The 22,134-nt window shown below is 34.9% G+C and overlaps 1 long non-coding RNA gene and 1 pseudogene across 1 annotated transcript in view; both read right to left on the reverse strand.

The window, feature by feature from the left end:
• LOC150099584 (uncharacterized) overlaps positions 1-22,134 on the reverse strand; it is a 32,433-nt gene that overhangs the window by 6,086 nt on the left and 4,213 nt on the right. The gene's annotated exons all lie outside the window — the stretch shown is intronic.
• LOC150099585 (U2 spliceosomal RNA) lies at positions 248-377 on the reverse strand (annotated as a pseudogene).

Here is a 22,134-nt window from a genome sequence, read left to right on the forward strand (position 1 = left end):
GAACAATCTCTCTGACTTATAAAAGCATCTGTGCAGTACTTTTGTTTTCTTCCAGTTGATCCTCTGAGCAAGGGTATGCTAGGCCCGACTTGCCATAGAGATAATGCCAGATGTGTCTTTTATGTTCACTGATGCGAATGTCCACAGTTCTTCCTGTTTGACCGTAGCAAGCTTGATCACACGAGCAGGGTACTTCTTAGAATCCTGGATCTGATAAACGAGGTATGCTGTCCTTGGATGAACGGATGAGAGTTGCTAATTTGCACACGGTCTGAATACTATGCACAGTATTGAGCCCCGATGGAATCCGTATCAGATATTAAGCTGATAAGAACAGATAGTATACTTTGATCTTAGTGAAGAGGCTGAGAAGCGATAACCACACTGTGCCAAATCTGATGACACATAGTATATTCTTGTATACAAAATCACGTATATCCACATTCATTTAATCTGAAGCTTTGGATAGATTACTAGTATATTTGAGATTAACAGAATCAATTATTAATAAATATCTTTTATTCAACCATATTGGCAACGGACAATAATTTCTGACTTTTTAATATTCTCGAAGATTTCAAGTAATAACTCAGTGACTTTGAATGATCAAAAAATGAATCAAAAATCATTCTGCCAACAGTCTAATCGATAATTAAGAGTTGTGCGACCATACATTCGCTAATAGTAAAATTAATAGCAGTTCTTCAATAAAATGTTTACATGAAATATATACCTTGAATTCAATATTAATATAGAGGAATAGCTACAAAAGATAAAACTGGCTGTATTGAATATCTCAGGGCTCAGTGCGCTTTGTTACAGAAATTAGAACGGAAAAAGTTTTAAAAATATGTTAAAATTAGTGTTGTGTATTTTGAATGCACTAGAGAATTAGTTGCATTTTTTCATGACTATTATCAAAGATAACGATGTTATATAACATATTATTATCATTTTTTTAAAGGAGAGGTTATTTAAGATTGCAGAAAGTAATCTTAGGATATTGAGGACTGAGTAGCAGTTGTCCAATCATACGCTGAAAGATTTTAGTTTCAAATACAAAATTAGAAAACAAAATCATCAGCATTAGACAAAAGATTGTATTAGCATTAATAAATATTGTGAATAATCGAATATTCCATTGATTAAGAATAATTGTGTCATCATAAACGACAAATTTTCCATGACTGCTTGACTATAAAGGGGCATTAGTATTGAAATCGAAATTTGGAAATTAGCCATGAATTAATATAGAAAAATTCCATCTCTTTTCTTCTTTGTAGATGGAGAATTTTACTCTTTTTCTGTTTTGTGTTAAACGATTGATCATAAGTGAAACGGGAAAAAATGCTGAATCTTTTATAAAATTCCTTACACATTTTTTCGTATTTAATTTGATTTAATTTCTTCCATATTCTTGCATTTAATTTATTTCCTAAGTAGTTACATAATATTTTTTTTATTTTTATGAAAAAATCATAATAATGCTTTTCCCTTTCAGTATACAAAAAGGATATATATAAGTAGTATGGCCTTTGAGAAGATGAAAGATATCTCCATTAGCGATATCTTGATTACATTGAAAAGGAAAATTTGGCTAATATACCTAAACAGTGAAGTCAAATTAAGATATATAAGACTCATAAAGGCAAAGAACCCACAGAATAATGGAAAGGAGTGGGGTCGTGTGACACTTGCAGATGAGGTTCATGCTTGATTTAATTATCAAGTTCATCTATATAGAACAACATTTCAACTAGAGATAGGAGAAGCACATCGCACGAGAGAAAACTCACAATGAACTAGATTATTAAGAGAATATATTACTTTCCTTTTCATTTCAAAAACATTCACTTTTAGCAAAAATAAAATTAATAATAATCATTATTCTCTCTCTCTCTCTCTCTCTCTCTTTCTCTCTCTCTCTCTCTCTCTCTCTATTGTAATTATCTCTATTGCAAATCATTTGATTACTTCCAGTTTGTAATATACAAGAATAATACATTATGCAGTACAATAAATAACACTAAATAAATAATACTAATACACATATTCTTGAAGTGTCTCTCACATAATTAGCTTGCTTAATCAAATAGGTAATGCTCTTAAGTTTTATGCATACATATTGTATAATATTTCCTCTTTGACACTTTATGTATTACTGTAATAGCATTTGTTGTAATCTTATCTATATGTAGATACTTCCTTGGCTTGGATTTATACATGCATTTTGTTTATTAACTTGTATTGTTGACAATTTCTATATTGCTGTAACCTTTAGCCTTGTGTGTTGCTGTGCCCTCTGCTTCAATTCTGTTTATATGTCGGTGCTGCTTTGTGGAACCTAATTTTTGTACAGGCATATTGTTTACAATTTCCTTAACTGATCATGTATATTTGTAACCTTAGTATGGCACAGTATGACGTTTGCAGTTTTTGTGCCAAATAAACTATAAACCAAAACCAAGTCGTAAGGCAACACAGCCACATCATCAATGGCAAGCTCGTTCCTTTTGGTGAAACGAAGGATTTATACGTTCAGTTTGTATGTAGTCTGCGCGTAGCAGATGAATAAGATCTTTTTTTTTTTCGCATAAAACAAAGCACAGATGAGTTTTCGAAGGTAAACTTGAAAAACAAATACATTTCTCAAATACATTTCTCAATACATATAAAATACATACATTTAAAATACAGTGGAGTAGATCTTCAGATTATGCAATGTATGTTCATCAGACACTCATGTTGTGTCTGATGAACAGACATAACATGTGTGTTTCTGTCAACAATATTTCTAACAATTGCCACCTGAATCTTTCAGTGTACTGGATGACGCCATTTGGATGACGCCATTTTCATGCTCACCTGTAGTCTACAACACACCTCATGATGAATTATTCTCAAATTTCAGACAATTTCACTGTCTTCTCCAAGCGTATATAAAATGCCAACTGCAACTTTGGTATTACAGATTATCATCCGATAACCACTAGTTTGCAACAGCTGATTTTTGTTATATTTAGAAACATGGCTTCAGTTACATTCGTTATTTTCTCGTTCACTGTTATGTTGTACTTCGCAAGAGGTGTTGTTGGAAAGGAAGTGCTGATGACAAAACTCAAAGAAACGGCGTGCAGTAAGTTAAATAAAATCAATAAATTTACTAAAGCGTTTTTATTCCATTTTAGGGAGTAGGCAAGGACCCTATCTAACTTTTGGAAACTGAATGGGCAGTTCAACCTCCACCGGTAGCCAATCAGACATAGCTGTCCCGAGATTATCCCTAATTATAAGCCAACACCGATGACGAGACCGGCAAGCAAGTACTGCCATTTCTTGGTAGCTAACCCTAACAGGATATGCGACTGACTGAATTTATGCGAGTCCTACTGTCTTTTTTCTTGAGTTTAAGCAATGAAAAACCTGTGTTTCTGGGAGAAAAAAGGCCAGTTGCCCGTTCCAGAGATCGATTAACTCGGGAACTGGTCGAAGATAGGCTTAGAAAAAGTTTCTCCAGTCAGCGACTGGACTTGAACTGAAGTCTATCTTCGGGCGGTCTAGCGAAGAAGAAGATGTAAGCTACACTTCCACTGAGCTACACAAGCCATCGGGCAGTAAGTAAATATGTATATTTTAATAAATTGTTATTTTTTGGAAAAGTTCACATTGTAAGCAGGCTAAAAAATCATATTAAAAATAGTTACTGAAAGTATGCAATTTAAAAAGAAGGAACTATATACTATTTTATAAATGTCCAGCTAAATATAGCATTATATCGTTCGTAGGATTGCATAACTTTCTTGTATAACTTTGGATGCTCTGTTTATGCACCATGGAAAACCTTTTTGGTGTTTGAAATATATCATGTGGTTTTTGTTCTTATAGAGGAGTGACGTTTTTTTTTTTATTTTACTCTTTAAATATTGTTTCGGACTTTTTAAGTTGACAAAATTTCATATTAATGCAGATATTTCATCGAGCGAATCACAATTCTTATATTTTGGATAAACACTACTTCCTTCTATCACAAATCAAACTAATCATTTAATATAAATCTGCCTCTCGGTGCACTACGTAATAGAGTAAATTCAATCATCTCACTGGCCGTACACTGTGCTTTGTGGAAGAAGATAGTACCAACTTGACCTTAAAGGCAATTCGGAATTATATTAAGCTAAAATACCTAATATTATTCCTAGTCATCAGAGTCTGACGGCTATTCATCCTCTACTTTACTTATTTTAAGTTATTGATGCATTTTTTTCGATACTTTGAGAAGAAAATCTTGCTGATGTTTTTCAAATTCATAGATTGAAGAAATAATGATGCAGACATCTGAACATGTTTTGGTATATTTACTGTTATTTTAATATAAGTTCTGATGTTTCGTATTTATTACATAATGGAAACAGCAGAAATTCAATAATAAAATTAAAAAACCAAACAGTATCAAAAATGTTTATGTTTCGTCAAATGAGATGATTATTGAACGTTAATTCCTCTCCACCTGCAACATTTTACTTGTAACATTGTTTACTAATTTCCATTATATTCCAACATAGTAATTGTAGTTCTCCAAGATAAGGAAAATACTAAGGAGAAGAATAATAACATTAAACAAATTTTCTAAGTTTGTCTCTGATATATATACTGTATATATATATGTGTACATTTTTATTAATGTATTTTATAGATAATATACTTGGATTTTTTAATGCAGTAATATAAGTTATAAGTTTTATGTTGAAAATGATTTCTGTAAGGATTGAAGATATATATTCTTGAACTAAGTTTAGTTAGCAGGTTATATTCTGCTAACTAATTGTAATCAGGATTATTTTAGAGTGTGATTGTGTCCAATTGACATACTGGTTTCAAGAATTTTTTTTCTGGTTAAAGTCACTCGTGTGGTAATTGTTGGTTTTGCTGATGGCCTGGATTATGTATCATTAGTTTATAACATATTTCTGGAAACTCACCGTATTCTATATTTTACAGACGATCCACAACTCCTTGATCAACTGTATCGTTGTTACTCCAAGTATCCACAAATTGTAAGTACAAATTTTTTCTTAACTTATTACATATTTTACATTTCATCACAACTATTCCATTGTTTTATTGTAATTTATTTATTTGTTTGTTTGTTTTCTGTTCTACCATCATATTGTTTTATGAAGTCTGATTAAATCATTGCATATTTTCCTTTAAGAACAGTATCGTTAGATTGCAGCACTATAAGACATTCTGTCTTATGCTGCCATCTGTATAGGACATTCCATACAGAAAATAATCAACAATAACGAAAACAAGATTTACATTTTTTGGCATTAGGTTTAGAACAATTTTTCTTCTTCGCTGCGTTTTTTTTATTATTTTACTAAATAATTTATTTTAAAAATTTATAAAACTAATTCCCACAGAAGAGCGTGTAATAAATTTCACAAATTTCAATGAAATCTTTATATTCCTCTAGCAGCAAAAAACAAGAGGTAAGGTCCATATTTCAATTCTTCACTAAGTTACCTTTCAGGTTATTTGTTATGCTTTTGTGTTTCTGTCGTTACATTAACTATTTCTACAATTTCGATGCATTTTTCTTTTCGTTCGATAATGGATACTCCTACTGTTATAGTAACAGATCCCGGTTCGTTGTAAATTGGGAATGAATGATAACATCAGCAGAGTCAACTTCTTCCACTAGATCCAAATGTGTACTTCCGCGTTAAGCGAAATATTCACCAAATTTGACCATAGATTTTTTCAAATTCGTTTGAGTGTTGTCAGTGATATTTTTTCAAAGTAAAGGCAGCACTGCCTCCGTATTTTTCTCGTCCTCATTAGTAAAACTTGTTTAAGCAGTAGACTTCACTACGATGGATAACGGTACTGATATAATTTGAAAATAGCATATTATTCCCAAAAAATAATAATCTAATGATGGCAAACAACCGAATGAAATAAAATAAATAATTTCCTTTTATATAACTATATTCTATAATGTTGCTTCAGATGATTCAGGTTATTCAAGGATGCGTGGATGAGGAATTTCCCGATGCTGCTGGAGATATGGCTAGACAAGCAGATTTGCTTTGCCATGATCCTGTATTCAACGAAAAGGTAGGCAATTTTAACCGGACTATGTTAAACATATAAAATGTTCTATAAGTCATTGTAATAAAACATGATAATATAAAAATTGCTTGATTGAACAATATGCATGTCTGTGCATATATGTTTTCTGTCAATTACCCTGTAAAGCAGATGGTTCTTGTGGAACCATCTTTTATTTGTTGTTTCCTAACTCCCCTGTCTTAGATAGTTACAATCAACAACATGAAAATTAGCTGAAATATCCTCACCTGTTACTTGGTAGTTGATGGTAAGCCTCATTCCTTCGATTTATTGAACAAACGAGGCATTGATGTGCCGTTCAAAATTTCAATGTTTACTATAATTAATGACTTAAAGAATGATATTCGTACTCTTCTTTAATCTGACGATGTTAGCCTAGTCACTTTCAATGATACTAAAGCATTCCTTCCTTCATTCTCACAAAAGTGAATTTCAACCTTTCTTCAATTACCTTCAGTAATGGAGCTACCGACTGAGCTATTGGGGTAGCTCAGTTGCTATAGACGAAACCCTTTGGTCGGAAAAACCTGGGTTTGATACCCATCGGTGATGTGAGGAACATTTATCTGGTCTCTTTCGACGAAAGGTGAGTGAGTCGTCTATTACTGAGGTAGGGGGATTTTTCACCCGGAAACCCGGTTCCAGAAATCAGGAAAACCAGCCCCATCAAGACACTCATCTACAAACCAAGGACACACAGGGATACATAGAGTCACCCACTCATCCTCGATACGGCTGCGGTCGCAAACTAAGAATAACCACGACACCGTAAAACGGTGAAAGAGGAATGATTAAGTAAAGTACCTTCAGTAATACAGAAATCGCCAGACTGGATCAGATCATCAGATCTCTCTCTCTCTCTCTCTCTTTCTGTCTCTCTTCTTTAGTCTGGCATTTAGACGTAACATTTCCTAGAATAAATAAATGCAACCTATCAGTAGCGTACTAAAAGTATCATAACTCGACCTTCTTTTCTGCTCTACGCTAGTTTTATGTCATTTAGCACTTCATCATCATCATACGTATCAAGGATTTACGCCTAGTATGGCCTGTTCCGGCCTTACAAGTCATCGTTGAGTCGTTTAAGAGGACGTCCTGGTTTTCTTTTTCCTAATGGCTTGTACTTTAAGGCTTGTTTTGGTCATTTAGCACTTAACTCTGCAAAAACCTTTAAATGTGACAATTTTAGGATTCTGATCGCATATTTTGAGCAGCCTATGCCACAAACCATCGTGGAAATTCTTGATAATCTCTTCTCTGGTCATCATTACAATACTACTCAAAGTTAATCCTTCCCTCAATAATTCACTTAATCTGCTATCATACAAACGGCCTGTTTCAGAATTATATCTTTCTACAGACTGGAAATGTCTGTAGAAAAGATATAATCATTGACAATTCAGTGGCCAATGATTATTGGCAACTGAAACGCCAATAATCATGCCTTTGTTGTTCTTCTGGCCCTGTTCGCACTTAATTGGCATCTTTTCTTAGCTTTTAAGAATTAGCGTTCATCGGTCAATTTAGTTTGCTGGTTGTTCATTGCATGCAAAGAAATATAATGCAGGGGATCTCAATATCTCAAAATGCACTCGTAATCTGATCCTTGGTATATAGTGGTATCCTGAATCCAATTTTTTTCCTGGTGCTCTTCTTCCAATGTCTTTCAGGAAGAAGCAATTTTTGTTTAAATTTTTTTCTGATTTCAGACGTGATAAATGTATATGAACATATGCACGTTTCCCCGTACAATAATTAAACTCCGGATGAATTTGAACTTGTACAGTCACAAAATCGCACAGTAAAATTTATCAGTTTACTAAACACAAAAGAGAATTGCTTCTTGAATATTTCACATATACTGTAAAAATGACAGACTAAACTTATTCAACTCGCACTGTAAAGTTAGCGGATAGAAGGCGTATGTTTTAATTTTATCTCTAAATCACGTGTCGTAACAAACACTAAAAAACAAAGAAAAAATTAAGTTGCGATAAATTTTTAAAGAAAATGTGAATTAGATAAGAATAAATACACTAAATTTACTGCTACGATTTCTGGTTAGTTTCATTCAAATAATCTTGGTTAACTTGTTTCAAATAAAGGTACCATCTAGGATAGAAGGAAACAGCAATAAAAAAAGCTTTTTTAAAAAGAGTACGATTTTTTCCCCGTTCCTGTCTTATATAAATTTAAACATAAAAATATATTTAGAGAAGAAGGTTTCAAACAGAAACTGCTAGTGCTTCTTTTCATACGTTTATAGATTTATAAATTAATCCCAGACTTTGTCTATAGTGAACTGTTCCAGGTAGATGATTCAACTTAAAATATTTGAAAAACTAATTGTTTCTGTTTTACAGATAGAGGAATGTATCATGTCACAGAAAGACCAAATTGAGGTAAGACGTTGTTTTTTTTTTAAGTTTATTTTTCTTTTAAACCTAAAAACTAATTTCTATATTTTCCCAATAACTTGTGCTATTAGGCAAAAACAAAAATTGCATATTCTAATTTAATGTACACTCTTGAAGCAGCATGGAATGTGAATGAGCAGGTACACTGTGCCGAATGCAAAGCTGCAGTGATCTGTTTTCATTTTCATTTCGCATTTGTCCGTTTACTGTTAATATTTCTTTAGTTCGCTATTTTGAAGGCCGCTTAAAATCACATTGTAAATTTGCCTTTGAAACTTCTTTTGATTCTTAGATCAGCAATAAGAACAACAACAACAAATATCATAATAAGAAAAATAATTAGAGATGCGCAGAGTTCCAAAAGACCAACAACCTGTCAAGGATCCTCAGTATTCCAAACAGTACAAGGTTTAGCCATATATTGTTCGGAATATATATATGTTCACAAAATATATGTTCTTCAGGACGGTTTGTCTGGTCAGAGCATGAAAACATTAGTTTTCGGGAGACTTTCCTGCAACTCTGCATAAAAGGTGTTTTATGCAGAGTTGCAGGAAACGCCTAAATCCTGTTCACCTGAAAATCTCTAATAACAATTCTTCACATTCTGAACGGGCTTAGAAACCATATCGTTCCAAGCATAAAGCTTCGAATCTCTTTTCTAACAAAACAGACTGAAATGGTGTCAATAAATATTGGATAAGACCGCAGTATATTCAATACTTTATTTCTGAAAATTGTCTTTGAACAACAGAACTATAGATTTCTATATACACAGCTGTTTTTCGCATACACGATATGATAAATACAATTTTTTATGCATTAAATTAACATATGTTTACGTTTCGTTTAGTGTTTATTATTTGTTAACTCACTTTCATAAATATTGAATATTTGTATATTTTATGAAATTACTGGTATCGATGATTCTAAGCGAGAGTCCTCTTGCTTTAGAAAAAACAGGCTGTGCATTAAAATATCTTTTGGTGTTTACTCTGGTTGTTTTTTTTTTTTGGATTTACGGCTGAAGCACCTGAGGATATGAGACCAGTACATGATTTCTGTAATTGGTCTTCTGGCTGATTTACTGAGTTGAGTGAAAAAACGAAAGAAACATATTTCTAGTTTCCTTGACATCCTTAACTTTTCTGTATAACACCGGTTAACATACTCTCCCAGGACAAGCTCTTATAAAGATTACTCGCGACCTGGGCGAGGTCCGAACATAGATCATTGCCACCGAAAGGCATCATAAATACAAGGCTATTGTGTTTAGGTAATTGCTGAAATCATTACTATGATACTAAAACGTTCATTATTACAGACCAGAAATAGATACGTTTAAGTGTTTCCATATTACGTAACATATGACTTACCAATGATACGAAGATGCTATAGTTTCAAGATTTCGCGATTTGGAAAAATCTTTAAAATAAAGAATTAAAGTTAAACAATATTTCTGGTTATAAAAGCCGAAAGCAAATTACGCAAGAAGCGAGATGTCCTGCAGTGTACACTTTGTTTGGGAAAGCGAGAATATTGTTTTTCCTAAGACACAGAAGTGAGGTTTTCTGTGCAGTTTAAATGGAATAGATGAAAACACCATCTCCTTAGAAGACATCTCATCAACTTTTTTCAAACATTGCACATGGCCTTCACTATCACTTCAAATGCTTTTTGAAGTGATACTCCTTTCCTCTTTCCAGAGAAATGTAAAGAAATCCACAAGTACGCGAAAATCATCATAAGCAATACGAAGATGTAACTTGAGCTAAGGGGCCATAATATACTAAATACCTCTGTTCAGCACTTTTACTATCTTAAGTGGTAACAGTTTAAAGATAACGGACATTGCTATGGAAAAGTGGAATTCACAATCAATAGGCAGTAGTTTCGTACTTGAAACCGTCAATGATTTCATTATTATATGAAGCTACCATTCTGTTAATTGGAGACTGAAATGGTTCGTGTTTTGTATCTAAAGCAAGGTTAAAGAGTTACCAAATTATACTTATAATATACGGAAGATTACATTTCATATCTGAGATTCACTTAAAAATGTCGAAAAAATATTTAGAGTTGTAAAAGTAAGCTCATACTGAAATACAGTTTTATTAATAAATAGATGAGAGTAATTCCTCTAAATTTTGCTTTTCTATATTTAATTACTACTGGAAAAATAGCATTGCTTTCCAAAATTTTGTTTTTGTTTTACATGCAACCTACATTATCATTTAATAATTTGTTTGGTGGTTTGCACTTGTTTATTGAATTATATCTGATGTGTTTCAGGCTGCACTGTTTGACGAAGAAGGAACTCAGATAACATCGGCAATGGTAAGAAGGTTTTTCTTGTTTAGTTTAAAGTAAATGCAGAATTATACTCTGCCGAAAGACCATTCTTTGCACAATTCGGTATGAAATTGAAGAATGATGTTTAATAACGAGAAGGTTCATTTTCTAATGAAGCAGATTCTGTGATGTCACGAAACAGTATATCACAAAGTGGAAAATCATCCAGGTGGATCCACATAATAAACGGAAACGCAGCACGATTGTTTTCACAATGATAAACATTAAATTACAGAGTGGCCTTAAATTAACTTTCCCTCTTTGGAGGCATCTGTAGCTAAAAGTAATACACGGAATGGGACCACATTTTAAATTGAGACTTTCGAAGGCGTGGGGAGATGAATTCCGCGAAAAAAAACATTTAGTACCAAAAATCGCCGATAGGGGAAATTTTGGCGGTGGCGGAGCCGAAAGCAGTCAAATATTTGCAGTTAACGAAGGTAAAAAGGATTATGCAAATTTTATTGTGCGCACGTGACAGAAGCGCCACCATTTCCACTTAAAAAAGGATTGGGAACGTTCAGGCAGTTATTCGAATGACTGACGAACTGTGCTCAATATGCGTCCTACCTCGCCTCAGCGTGTTTTACTTGTTAAGTTACCTTACTTTTTACGTTAAACAGCGCAATGCCGTAGAGGCCCATGGGGAATTTAGAATGCTTCATAACCTGCGTACTGGTCCTATGCCAGCTGTAGCACTGAGAGCAATGATTAAGAAGTTTAAACAAACTGGATCACTAGGAGTTAGCCTTGGCAGAGGAAGTAAAGCAATGCAAGAAGAGAGAGCAGCAGACGTTGCTACTGCGGTGTTAGACGACACAAGACTAGTACTCGTCCAAGCGCTCGTGCCATAGCTCGCAAACTTGCTATCGAAGATCTTAGGGAAATTGCTTCACTTCTATCCGTAAAAGTTCTGTCGTGTGCAAGAACTAACTACCGCAGATTATAATAAGCACATGACCTTCGCGCTAACGTTTCTTGCCCGAATGAAGGTCGACAATGACTGGCCTTGGAGAATATTGTGGGATGATGAAGCTCATTTTTATCTGAATGGGTCGGTCAACACGCACAAACTGCAGAATTTGGGCATCTGAACATCCCAAGCAATCCAGTAAGTACCACTGCTTTCTCCAAAAAGTAACCGTGTGGTGTGGCTTCACAACCGATTTCATAATAGGACCATACTTTTTTCAACATATCACGCCTACAGTTCCTGAAACCTGCTTCATTACTGGACAGATTTATCAACGAATGCTGGAACACTGCATTGTAGCAAAGACAACGTTTGGACTCAATAAATTTTATGCAGGATGGAGCACGGCCACACATTGAACGTTTAGTACAGCACCTTTTACGCCACCATTTCAGTAATGAGAGGGTTATCAATTAGTTCTTTCCGGCGGCATGGCTGCCTCGATCCCCGGACATCACTCCATATAACTTTTGGCTGTAAGGGTATATGTTGGTTGTTGGTGGCGTTCCCAACTTGCATGTCTTGAAATAGAACATAAAACGGGCTGTTATGAATATCCAATCCGACTCCTTACACTCAGCTGTAGAGCATGTCGCACACCGGATGCAATTTGTTGTACACAAGAAAGGTCAGCACATTGAAAATCGTATATATGGTCCAGGGGGCCCTGATTCTGATAATTAAAACATTACTTCCCGTGAGTTCAATCGCTACATTAATTTCTGTGTCTCTCGCAAGTTGTTGTTTTAGTTTAATTATTATTATTATTACTATTATCATTGCAATGCGATACATATGAAGCTGGAATGAGTGATGCGGCTGTCGCTTGAACCGTCGAAATGTTATTATTCCATTTTATCTGCCTTTAGTGTAATTATCCGCTTGTTTTCAGCTCCGCCAGCGTCAAAATTTCTCCTATCGGCGACTTTTTTATACTAAATCTTTATTATTTCGTTGAAATCATCTCCCCATGCCTTCAAAAGTTTCAATATAAAATTTGGTCTCATTCCGCTTATTTTATTTTATCGCCACCCTGTATAAATCAATACTGATGGCAAATTGTTTCAATTAGTGTTTGTCTATTCAGAGATCCTCTCCTAAATGAATTTATTGTTTTTGTCCAGGAATGCTTCATCGACGTGGCTAAAGGGAAGATCAGTGGATAAATATTCAGACGACGTTTGTTTCTCTCTGAAACTGTGGTTTTATTGTATGTTTACAAACATTTGTGCATTTGTATAATTTATGAAGTACATTAAATAAATCTCAATCTATTATTATTATTTTTTTTCTTATTACTAAGTTACCGTTATTCATATGTCCGCGTTGACCAATTTTTTCTGATTCTTCACTACTAATCATACATAAAAATGTGGACTACTGATTTAGAATTAAAAAAAAAAACAATGAATGTTGGCTAACTCGTATTTTCAGCAATATAAAATACGACATATATATTAAATAACAATAATATGAATGTTATAACTCTATAGAAAACAGCTTAAAGAACAAAAACAAGCTTGATTTACAACTAATATATAAAAATAAAAATATCAAATTCACACGAACCGTTACACGAATGCGTGGGGCATGTATGTTAGCAGTTGGTCAGTCATTGTTTAGCAGGCGTCCCATGATTGCTGCGAAGTTGAATTCTGATGTGCTGAGCGATCTTATGAGTGATTTCCAGATGTCACCAAAGATCATCCCTTGTTTTCTGTTTAGGTTACCTTTTGAACGGATCACTACTGCAGCGTCTTTTATTGAGCGGGAGGTGTAGTCATTTCCTGTGTACGCATAGTACTTTTATACCATTCAAAATTGTGGTTTGTGTTGGAAAAATGGAAAGCTAAACCGGAATTGTCTTGTCTGTTGATGTTATTGTCTCCGATATGTTCCAATATGTTACTGTCACCAAAATTCAAGATTAATTTCTACAAACACCCTGGAGTTTAGAACATCCGGTGTTCTTGCGGATTGAATTACATAGGATAAACTACTAGATGTTTAGAAATAAGATAAACAGAACATATCGGAGACGTTAACAACAACAGAGAAGACAATTTCAGTTTAGCGTTCTATTTTTCCAAGACAATACACAATACTGAAAGGGAAAAAAATATTTTGCCGTACATAGAAGATGACTACACCTCCCTTTCAATAAAAGAAGCTGCAGTGGTGATCCGCTCAAGAGGTAGCCTAAACAGAAACCAATGGATGATTCTTAGTGACATCTTGGTGAAATCACTTATAAGATCTCTCAACACAACACATCAGAGTTCAATTCGCAGCAAATTATAGGACGCACCTCCTAAACAATGACTGACCAACTGCTCCATACACGCTCCACCCTTTCCTGTAACGGTTCATATGAATTTGATATTTTGCATCCATTCGGTTATATGTTAGGTGTCATTTAAGCTTGTTTTTGTTCTTTAAGCTATTTTGTATCGAGTTGTGTTGCCCAGACGAAGCCACCAGTCAGGTGACGAAACTAGTAGACTAACATTATGTATCAAAAATATCCGACCTATTAAACCCAGTTTATATCATCTTATAAATAACATTAACCAGATGATTCATGTTCCCTTATTGTATTCAGCTATTTTTCTTGGGGTGGTCTTCAATATATCCGGCTTGAATTTCTATAATTCCCTTAATAAGAAAACAATGAAGAATGACAGAATTATTAGGGGAAAAAAGATTTGGTGTGAATTCCAGTTTTCAGTTTTAGTTTCTGAGCATTACTTGCCGAAATTTGCTGCCACGGTATTAACCCGTTCCATAGCATCTGTAATGATGTATATTTCAGTAGTATAATTATCAATGAAAGTATTTCCGAAGGTGGCCACGTGCTAGGTTCTCTTAAGTTCTGTATCCACTGGTAATACATGGATTTTAAACAACCTGGCTGAAATAAATACTTTGGTTTTGACTACAGACAGTACTAAAATATTACCGCACAGACATAACTGTATTTCTGTCCTTAGTGTTTTTTGTATCTTTGGTAAGTTCTCACAGAAAGTACTTAAATATTGTTATTATTATCTAAGACCTCCAGGGAGTCAACGACTCATTGAGAGAGAGGCTCATCTTACATACATTCCCTTAAATTTATTCACACTAGATGCACTCACTCTCCTTAAAGGCAAACTATTCCACTCCTTCGCTGCTCTTTATATGAAAAAACTTTCATATAAAGTTTTTTATATGAAAGTTTTATATACGATATCCTATAATATTCATTCAAACGTTTATATACCAAGATACTCTCAATCTGTGCTTATAATCTAAATCCCATAATCCTGATATAATCTATTTATCTCTTCTTTGCACCAATGAAAAAGAAAATACCTCATATTTTTCTTCTGTTATTGTCTGATTTTTTTCTTGTAGTACTACCAAATAAGAAATCACTGCTCATAACATGAGAGAATACAAGAGGGCAAAAATCTGGAAATGGATTACATTATAACTAATAGAGAAATCATGCCTGAAAAAATTATTTATGTAAGAGATCTAACTGCAGCAGATATAACATTTTCTTCTAGTTTAGATACGTGGCATTCTTGAATTAGCTAGCTTTTGCTACTATTTTACACTAAAAATGCAGGCATGTTTTTCCAAGAGATTTACGTTTATAAGAGTTGTCTTGCGAATGATTTTTAAAATAAATTCTCTGAAATATCTGCAAATTCAATAGGTCGATAGCCCCCCCCCCCCCAAAAAAAACAAACAAATTATTGAAAAAAGTATAATTTATACTTTTTCGATAATAAAAGCGAATCTGATCATTATAAATTAAGAAATTATTTTGGCATAAATACTGTATTAGGCTGTAAACGAAATGTCAGTATTTCTGTGTTAGCATGTCTGCTTAATCAACAATTGAAAACGATACAATTTTAAGTTAAAGGATATTACATCCCATATCGTTTCTTAGCCGAATAAGAAACTCAAAGAGTTTCATGCCGAATATAGTAGAAACTATGTAAAGTTCGGCGATTCCAAGCGTAAGCAAATACCTGGATACTACAGCAACTGACCCTTAAGGTAGTGCAAGCTGAGGCAACTCATGTCAAAGGTGGAGCAAGTTCCTATCACTATTCTTGATATTTACCCATAATGTGAAACACAGCTCCTAGGAGCTGTATTACTGTTCTACATTATGAGTGAGAGAAGGTCACTACCCAAACCGGTTTCAACCTTATGTATAGGTGAAGCGGGCTCTAAAAATAAGACGATCCCGAAAGATCGCCCAACTCAGCTTTGTTCCACTCGATGAGAGGCTCACCCTGTCGCCGAGAAGAACTTCTCAGCATTGGCTCTACCTAGTGGCAGGCTCACCTCACCACCAAGCGGAGCCATAATCTCAGCGGTGGCCCCACTCAGAGAGAGGCAAAAACTTACCTCCAAGTGGAGCCTCTCAAAGACAGATCCGGCCAGCACCGGTTTCCACCCTCATTGGGGTCTCATCAGTGAGTAGGTAGACCTAGTTAATACCAAGTTTGTAGCGAACAGAACTTACAACCCTTCTATGAGTATTGCCGAGAGGTGTCCTAATAAATTATTAGATATATGAAGAGCCAAAGGCTTCAATTCGGCGACATATGACGTGTTTAAGTTAAGGGATATTACATCCCATATCGTTTCTTAGCCGAATTGACTCTTCATATATCTAATAATTTATTAGAATACCTCTCGGCAATACTCATAGAAGGGTTGTAAGTTCTGTTCGCTACAAACTTGGTATTAACTAGGTCTACCTACTCACTGATGAGACCTCAATAAAGGTTGAAACCGTTCTGGGTAGTGACCTTCTCTCATAATGTAGAACAGTAATACAGCTCCTAGGAGCTAAGTTCACATTATGGGTAAATATCAAGAATAGTGATAGGATCTTGCTCCACCTATGACATGAGTTGCCTCAGCTTGCATTACCTTAAGGGTCAGTTGCTGCAGTATCCAGGTATTTGCTTACGCTTGGAATCGCCGAACTTTATATAGTTTCTACTATATTCGGCTTGAAACTCTTTGAGTTTCTTATTCGGCTAAGAAACGATATAGGATTTAATATCCCTTAACTTAAACAAGTCATATATTGCCGAATTGAAGCCTTTGGCTCTTCATATATCTAACGATACAAGTCATTCTTGATGTATTCTGCATTACAGCCAGGTGCGAATGCTAGTCTTGAAATTCACGCTTGCTCTTGTTATCATTCATGGAGTGAGAGGTGTGATTGAAGTCTGATTAGCAGAATAATGAATTACTGATAAGTGAAAACTATATATTTAGAAACGTATGTACATTTAACCATACAAATATAACATTTATTTTACAAATGATATTCTATCTTTATCAATTTCGCTACTTGAATACAAATTCTACCCTACAGTTCTTCTTTATGAACTGGTCAATAACATCGTCATAAAAAGTTGGTTGTAACTTAATTTTCCCAAGCAACACGCACACTTGTAAAGACTGGCTGAAACTCACTGGCTAGAGCTACGTTGATTGACTGCGTATGGTCTGTGTTTAAGCAACAGAGTAAGACGATGTGAAATGGCTATGCACGCGCATGAAATCAGAGTACTGCTGCGAGGACCTGGACGCTCCTACAACCGAGAAAGCTTTGACTAGACGAGCAAGCATCGGCCTTCGATACAAAACGCAAAGCTCAATTATTGCCGCGCAAGCTTAACATGTCTTTGTCTACAAAACTAAAAGCGTAAATGAAATGCTTATAAATGCATACATTTATCAACAAATAAATATTACTTCCTTCTCAATTAATGAGCTTGCGCAGCAAACATAGCAAGCATGGAGAATTCGGCCCTGATTACAGCTTGAGGCACTTTTGCATGACTTCTGGCTAAGTGTTTCCTCTTTTCTTTCTCATTACTCTTAGTGAGAGTATTCTTAGTAGAATAATCTAAGCCATTAGCTATTCCTCCAGCTACGAGGATTATTATCGACTATTTCTAAGACGTTTATTTCAGAAATAGCAATCAGCAGCAGTAGAAGTAACAATATTTAGATTTTTTTTTTTTTTTTGAAATACCATACTTATTCGAATATAACTCGCACCCCTGATTTTACTTTTTGAAAAAAAAAATTAAAAAGTTTCACATATACCTCCCACATTAAAAAAAAAAGTTTAAATATGTAACTGCTCCGGCGGTAATTAACACGCCCTCTCCAATAGCCACTATATTCCAGAGGCAAGAAAAACAAGCACTATTATTATGTAATGTTATGTAATATATTATTATGTAATTATTATGTAATATATTTCTGAACAAATAGTGCAATTAGAGACAACTGGGATAAAAAAAAAACACTAATGAATGAATAACATGTCCCCCTCATACAGAAATTGTGTTGTATAGATTCAAGCTAAACCAAATATTGCATCGGCAAACACAGTATCTAACTAAAAACTATTCTATTAATTAGATGTGTGTAATTTCGCAAAGCAACAATAAAATTCAACCGAACGTGTTAAAATTTGTAAACGTTTTAAAAAAAAAGAAATATATATATATGCTGAGTGAGTCCCATTGGGGACGGGTATGTGTGTTAAGGCTTCAGATGAAAAACCATGATTTGGCTCTGGTGCAAGCCTATGCACCTAATCTGGAGTGAGAATACTCTGCCTTCCTATAGGAAGTGGACGCTGCTTTTGACAGGGTGGCAGACATGGAATCAGTCCTGCTAATGGGTGACTTCAATGCACATGTTGGAACAGATGACCAGACATGGAGGGGTGTGGTTGGGAGAGACGGCGTACCTGACCGTAAGGCGAATGGGTTGAAATTATTGGACTTCTGATGTACTAACAGCTTTTTCTTAATGAATACCTTCTTCCAGCACCGAAAAATCCATAAGTATACCTGGCACAGGGATACACTAGAACAAAGGTCTCTGATTGACTTCTTTATAGTCTAATCAGACCTATTTTCCTCAGTGTTGGAAGATTCGTGTGAGGGGAGCAGCAGAACTGTCAACTGACCACCACCTTGTTGTCTGCAGTATACGGCTTCAGAAACCGGATGGTACATCAACGCTCGTAGGCCTCAGCAGCTATACCGCGTGAAATGTGAGGCATAGGAAAATGAGGCTGTGAGGAAGAATTTTGTAGATGACATCTCCTTCAGGTTCAAAGAGATTCCCAAGCATACTGCAGATATTGAGGGGGAGTGGAAGCTGTTCAGAACAGCTGTTACTGTCTCTGCACTCTCATGCTGAGGCAGAAAGCAGCTCGGCGTGGCAACGGGCAGTGAGAAAAGGACACCTTCGTGGAACCAAGAAGTCCAAAAATCTGTGCGGGGAAAAAAGGAGTCCTACCTAACATGGCTTATTGAGATGCGTTTGAGGTATGATGAAGCACGAAACGCTGCTGCTGAGGCAGTAAAGACAGAAAAGCAGAAGGTTTGGGAATCCTTTGGAGAAAGATTAGACTCATCCTATGCAAATGCAAACAAAGTATTCCGCCTCACTTAAACACTTCATCAACGATTCCCATGTATTGCTAAGATTTTCTTCATTCATTACCTGATACCCTGTAACCAGTTGATCATAAGTTGTTGATCATAATTTCCAGTTTTGTAGTTCAACATGTAACCTGTTCTACTTGGGACAATAATTTCAATTAGATACTTCCCTATAAATTACAGCTTGATCCCAGTCACCAACTAGTGGTAAAATAGCCACATCCTTAACATATATCCCCCTTCTGACGCTATTAGCAAATAAAACCCTCTTTGATGTCGAGTTCCTTCTTTCACATGCTGCTTGAGAAAGTTGCTAGGAAAGAATTTAATATATTTTTCTTTTTGTGACCCATAATAATCATTTGTTTGGTACTCATAAGGCTAAATTTGCGATGCATTTCATTGTCCTCTGCAATTGACCCTCCAAATCTGTAGTAACATCCCACCATATCCTTAACTCTCTTAACCTGCATTTCATACCTCACACTCACTCACCGCTACATTGCATATTTTTACCATTATTGTTTTCTTGCGTTCCTACCCTAACATGATTTAAGCAATCTGCTATCATTAGTAGTACTCCTCCTCCTTCTCTCCTATCTCTTCGGTAATTCCTAAAAATATTATAGCCATTACACTCGATTCAAATTTCCACATCTGATTGTGATAGCAAGGTTTCAGAATTGCCAACAATCTTAGGCCACATCATATTGATTAAAGCAACGAATTCAAACCCTTCGTTTCTGATTTTCCTGTCTATAGAAATAATAAATTGCCACATCTCCATTTCTTATAATTATATATGCAATCTATTTGGCCTCCCCAGACATTCTGAACACGTCCTAACTCAAAGCACTTTTTTCATCCGTTCGCCAAACACATAACCTTATTCGACGACATTCATATCTTTATCACCTTTGTAAACCATAGTTGAGCTATTAAATGAGCAATTGTTTTCTTACGGAAGTAAGAACACAATTGAATTGAACTGAATTATTCTCAAAATATCGTCAGGTAATCTATGTGAAATCATTTTAGTATTTCATTTAGGCATATATATCAATTGTGTATTCAGTTACTTCCGTCTTCTTCCGTCGGTGAACGTTAAGGGTAATTTCCCGTTTTCAATGACTAATAATACACACTAGAATAAACCGCAACACTTAGGAGTACTCTTGTTTTCTTTGCTTGTGAAGTTGGCATGCGAAGCGATTTTCATGACTGAAAAGGAAAACGTTTTCCTTTAGAAAACGTCAAGAACAATGAAACGTCTATATACATATATGAAAGAATGATCATTGACCCGGTAAATATACATTTTTTTAAAAAAAAGAATTGAATGACTAAAACCGAGATTTAAGTAAAAAGGTTTTAATATTAAAACACGACTAGTTTCGGCTTCATCAGGTGACATTATAAAAGAAAGAAAAAAAGAAAAAACACTACAACACTGAAGCTTAAATAAACTATGAACATCATAGAGAATCTCTGTACATAATTGATATTAAAACGTTGTGGTTGTATTAATAAAAGCTGCTCTTTCGTTTGTTGTATTGTTGGGAAAGTGCGTGCTAGTAGCATCTCGTGAACGCCAGTACATGATTACAACTGAATTGCTATCTGGGAGGTTGTAGCTCAAGTTGTTATTTAGATGAACAGGATTGAAGATGATTTCCCTAGATTACACGATTTGTCTCTCTAGTTCATCATTGCAACGGAAGATGTTAGTAGATTTTTCCCAGCAGACTTTGTGACTTTGGCTTTCATCGATGTTTTAAGGATACTTGTGACATAAAGACTGAATAATATATGCACGTAAACACAAGAAAGATATTTAATTAACCAAATACTTCGGTCTGGAAATAGCAGACGATCTTCATTGGCACTACAAGAACAGTTTTTTAAAAAATACAAGGTGGAATACTAACAATAGATCATTTAAAAATAGAACAAGCCTCGTGATGTTATATCACTAAGTATTAAAGGGAATATTTTTAAGCAGAGACATGATTGAAATGTAGGTATTAATTAATAATATTAAATAACATAAAATTAATATGAATTGAGTTATCCTGATTAGACTTTCCCAGATTTTTGATATAGATATACAGTCATTCCGAATTAGGTTAGGACGATGGATTAAGGCTTCTACGCTTTCTTTGAATAAACGTTCAAATTTATATCGGGATCTATGTAAGAGGCCAGTTTTTGACCAAAGAATGATGTGGTTAGTTTCAATCCCGTGCTGAGCCAATCTAGATTTTTCAGGTTTGTTGGGATGAATGGAGGATTGATGTTCTTGGATTCTTTTTTCAAGAGAAACCAACGTTCACAGGTTGTTATATTCTTAAAGAATCAGCCCATCATCCTTGTCAAAAAACATGAATCATAAAATGTCTAATCAGAAGAACCAAAACTAATTGTTCTACTTCTAATTTTATACAGAAAGAACTTTCTACTATCCAACAACACATCAAACTCAATGGCTTTTCCGAAAAGAGTACTCAACATCTTCTCGATTCTTATAATACACCACAAAACAACAAAGATTCAATACGTCGAGTTCCAATTCCATACATCTCCAGGATTTCAGAGCCCATCGCAAGAATTCTGAAGAAATATGAGTAAACAGCTACGTATTCACCTATTAGCAAATTATCTTCCCATTTTCCTTCTCCTAAAGACAAACGCTCAACTATATCTCTTCCTGGAGTTTATCAAATTATCTGCAACTGTGATCTCTCCTATTTTGGACAAACTG

The sequence above is a fragment of the Typopeltis vanoorti genome, chromosome 14, assembly GCF_054136105.1.
Source record: "Typopeltis vanoorti isolate ZY-2024b chromosome 14, IOZ_Tvanoo_1.0, whole genome shotgun sequence".
Classification (NCBI taxonomy): Eukaryota; Metazoa; Arthropoda; class Arachnida; order Uropygi; family Thelyphonidae; genus Typopeltis; species Typopeltis vanoorti.